Source organism: Octodon degus, unplaced genomic scaffold (genome assembly GCF_000260255.1).
Source record: "Octodon degus isolate 3935 unplaced genomic scaffold, OctDeg1.0 scaffold00098, whole genome shotgun sequence".
NCBI classification, from domain to species: domain Eukaryota; kingdom Metazoa; phylum Chordata; class Mammalia; order Rodentia; family Octodontidae; genus Octodon; species Octodon degus.
This window is the reverse complement of record NW_004524674.1, coordinates 7,111,925-7,116,323: the sequence shown is the minus strand read 5'-3', so window position 1 is coordinate 7,116,323 and position 4,399 is coordinate 7,111,925. Positions and strand designations below refer to the sequence as shown.

The 4,399-nt window shown below is 38.4% G+C and overlaps 1 pseudogene; it reads left to right on the top strand.

Annotated features, from left to right (window-relative positions):
• Positions 1-2,356: 2,356 nt before the first annotated feature.
• On the top strand, positions 2,357-3,033 carry LOC101572045 (annotated as a pseudogene).
• Positions 3,034-4,399: the final 1,366 nt, after the last annotated feature.

Sequence of the window (4,399 nt, the reverse complement as noted above, 5' to 3'; positions counted from 1 at the left end):
CTCAATCTTCCCAGACCTAACCACTTCATTTTATACTGTTGTATCTTTCCAAAGTATGTGCTAGTCTCTACATCCAGAATCTGTTCCCAGGGAATCTGATCAAAGTCATGCATTAAGTAGTTATATATCAAATTCAGATCAGAGATTTTTTTATTATGATTCTAATAACACAATCTTTAAGTATGTTCTCAGAGATTAGGCAAAATCAGGAGGCCATACTTCCACAAAGTTTGAGGTAGTCTTTCCCCCCCCCAAAAGGACTTTGTCAAAAATTATTATGATGTACAGTTGCATCCTTGTGCAACAATGTTTCCTTGTAGGTATGGGTTTAAAACACTATCAGATTAATAGTCACCACATCTAGTAAGTAACTGTGCCTATGAGCTGGACATGGTGCTACCTGGAAAGAGAATTAATGATGTATAACATATTTTTTCTTTTCATTTATATATTTGGTACAGGGTCTCACTACACAGTCAGACTCATAGTGATTCTTCTGTTTTTAGCCTCCCCATCACTAGGATTACAAGAGTGTACCATCATGCTTGGATTTGGTCACAGGCTCAGTGCTTCCTGGGGTCAGGGCTGGGGTGGCATGTGGAGACTGAACCCTGGTCCCTGCACTTGCCAAAGCAGATGCTTAGTCCTTGAAGCTATCTCACCAGCCTGTATAGTGTACTTTGATTCCCAAGCATCTCTTGATTCAGAATGTGATTGTGTAATTTCTTTACTTTAGAATTACCAAGATAAACATGTTAAAATTCTCATTCATGGTCTTAAAGTGGGACTAAAGGATTCTCCCTGCTGGATTTTAATACTTTCATATAAGTTATTTATCAACTACTCTTAGAAAAACATGAATTCTAAAGATGAAAAAAGCTTGCATTACTTTGCATAACCTTACGAAGCCCTAGATACTATGATAGGTTCTGTGGAGATTTAAAGAAAAATATGGTTTTGTTCATTTTATTTTATTATTTTTAATAATTTTATTGAGAAACAAATAGCAATGAGGTAGCTTCAAAACCAATCAGTAGGACAGTTTCAATAATAAATACATTGCACATTGTTGTCTTAGTGGTTATTCATTGTACAAGATGCAGTCATGACATCCTATCCACAAAATGCCGTTAGAACAAATCTTATTCATTGAATTAAAAGAATGTAGCTATATATCTATCCTAACTATTTTGAATATACAGATACAAAATGGTAATTCATTTGTATCCTTTATTGTGTGTAGTTTTGTCATAGAAGGGTATTCCATTGTCATTTAAATATTGTAGGTATGTAAATTCAGCAAAATATTTCGATATAGTCCAGTAGTTCATAATAGCAGTGGGTCATCTGCAGGACTGGCAATGTCAGAAGTTGTTGACCTGAGCCCTTTACAGCCCAGCATACCAATATGGCTTTACCCCTTATACCTCATTTGTATACCTTTCTGCTGGATGGTTATGACCAAGATATAGCAAGACCTATATAACAAGAAATATAACTTTTGTGTCTGATAAGGTCAGTCATGTCCCCTCAGAATTTATCCTGAAACCCTGTACCGCACTTTGCAGAACCTTTGTCAGTGTCAGCCATGTGGATGAGTCACAGCCATTGCTTGACCAATTTGCTTTCTATGAAAGCCTGAGAGAATGTTTTCTCTCCATGTGACTCTCCTTAAGCACACCCTACGTCGTTAAGTCCATACTTATGACCTATAACCCACCAAATATGGCATCTACTATATACTCTAATAATATTAATATGTATTAATATATATTAATATATGATATATTAATACTGTTATTATAATATATATTGTACTGGGGATCAAACCCAGGTCATTGCACTTGCCAGGCATGCATTTAGACCATTGAGCTATCTCCCTGGTCCTATATATTTCTTTCTTTCTCTCTCTCTCTCTCTCTGTCTCTCTCTCTCTCTCTCTCTCTCTCTCTCTCTCTCTCTCTCTCTGTTTTTGGCAGAACCAGGGATTGAAGTCAGGCCTTTTTGCTTGGCAGATAAACACTTATTCAAACACTTATTCAACTGAGCCATCTCCCTGGCCCTATATTTCTTTATTGAAAAAATATTTGCATGTTAGGCATTATGTAAAGTCTGTGATTGTACCTAGTCTCTCTTCTAAGAAAGTTTATTTAGAAAAAGACAAGAATCCATGTGTCGGGGAGAGGCTCAGTAGAATAAACGCTTCCCTGGCAAGTGCAACAGCTGTGTTCAATCCCAGGTTCCACAAAAAAAAAGAAAATGAGGCTTTAGCCATTTTTTTTTCCTCTCAGAGCTGGATGCCGGCCTTTTGTGCTCTTCACACCACTACTGTCCAGCCCCTGAAGACAACTGAGCCATGAGTTTCAGAGACCTGAAGAGCCCCACTGGCCTGCAGGTGCTCAACAATTACCTGGCCGACAAGAGCTACATCCAGCAGTTTGTGCCCTCACAGGCAGATGTGGCCATGTTTGAAGCAGCTTCCTGCCCCCTCACCCCGCCTGCCAACTTGTGCCATGTGCTATCTTGGTACAATCACATCAAGACTTACAAAAAGGAAAAGGCCAGGCTGCCAGGAGTGAAGAAAGCTTTAGGCAAGTAGGGCCTGGCCAATGTGGAAGACGCCACCGGAGGTGTAGCGGGAGACGATGATGGTATTGATCTCTTCGGTTCTGATGATGAAGAGGAAAGTAAAGAAGCAAAGAGGCTAAGGGAAAGACGGCTTGCACAGTATGAATCCAAGAAAGCCAAAAAAAATCTGCACTTGATGCCAAGTCTTCCATCTTGCTAGATGTGAAACCTTGGAATGACGAAACAGATATGGTGAAACTGGAGGAGTGCGTCCGAAGCATTCAAGCAGATGGCTTGGTCTGGGGCTCCTCTAAACTAGTTCCAGTGGGATATGGAATTAAAAAGCTGCAAATACAGTGTGTGGCTGAAGATGATAAAGTTGGAATAGACGTACTGGAAGAGCAGATCACTGCTTTTGAGGACTATGTGCAGTCCATGGATGTGGCTGCTTTTAACAAGATCTAAAATTCATCCCGGATCATCACACTTCAATAAAAGTTGAAGTAAAAAAAAAAAATTCATGATTACTTACATCATTTATTTGTGTATTGAATGAATTAATTTTTCATTCATGTAATCAATAAACATACCACTAAGTGATACGTGCTTCATAATGGAAAAAAAATCAGACAAGTACCAGTATTTCATAATAAGATGACTGACCCCTTAGCTTACATACTTTTTTAAATCTCTAAGACTTGATTAAATAAAAATTCTTCTTCTGACAATGCAGAACCCACTTGAAGTGGCAATCACCATTAAAATAACTAGAATTAGGCCATTGTCATTCAGATGGGTGACCAAATCTGAGAATGAGAATTGGTAGAAGGATTTCCTTCTGGATTGCCCTACTAGAACAATTTTTAAACTTGGAGAATTGCACAATCACTAGTCTGACTGGCCCACAATAGCGACCTTTGGATTTCTAGGAAAATCTCTGGTATGTGTCATGAACATGAAATGTTCCAACAAGGAAAAGAAGTGAGTAAAGAGTCATAATCATCTAGAATAAATTCAGCAAGAAATGGAAGTCTGTGCAGTGTAACTGAAGATTGCCCAACATAGTTAGGGATTGCCAGGTACATGACAGGTGGGACTGTGTGCTCTTTCTCCTTCCCCTTCTGAAAACGTACCATGAAATGGTCCTAGTTCTCTTTCCTACAGAGCAAAGTTGCAACCACAGAGTACTTTGAAAACTCTGACTCCAGATGGCCACAACTAGCTAATCAGAGTTAATATGAAGTTACCTAGTTTTCACTTGAGGTGCATAGATTTTCTCGTAAGAAAAAAATCTAGGGATTTATGTCTAGTTCTATGAACCAAAGAGACTTGCTTCGCTGACTTAGTTTATCTTGACATCATATTGCCAGACTTTCTTGTACTGTCTCATTACTAACTATGTGTTTATGAAGATCACATAGAGAAAAGACTTCAACCATAACTATATATGAGGAAAGCATACAAAATGTGAGTGGCTTGTGAATTACAAGACTTTCCTTGACACAGCCTCTGCCTTCCTCCCCCCATATTTTGTTCAATTGCTTCCTCTGTTTACTTGCAATCTACCTGTCAAGTATTTTGTGCTTCTGTCACTTTCCTAAATGATTTTTGGCCTCATTATTCATTGCTGCATTGAATTTTGTTTCTTCTGTGTGGGTAATATCCACCTCTTCACCTCTTTCTTCAACCCTTGCTGCTTATAATTTGACATAATTTAACTTTAATGATCCTTCCATTCAAAACTTTCATTGGTGACATTTGTTTGGGTTCTTCTAGATTCCTATCATTCCTCTTGATACACTTATCCTGGGCACTAGCCTTTACCATCCTA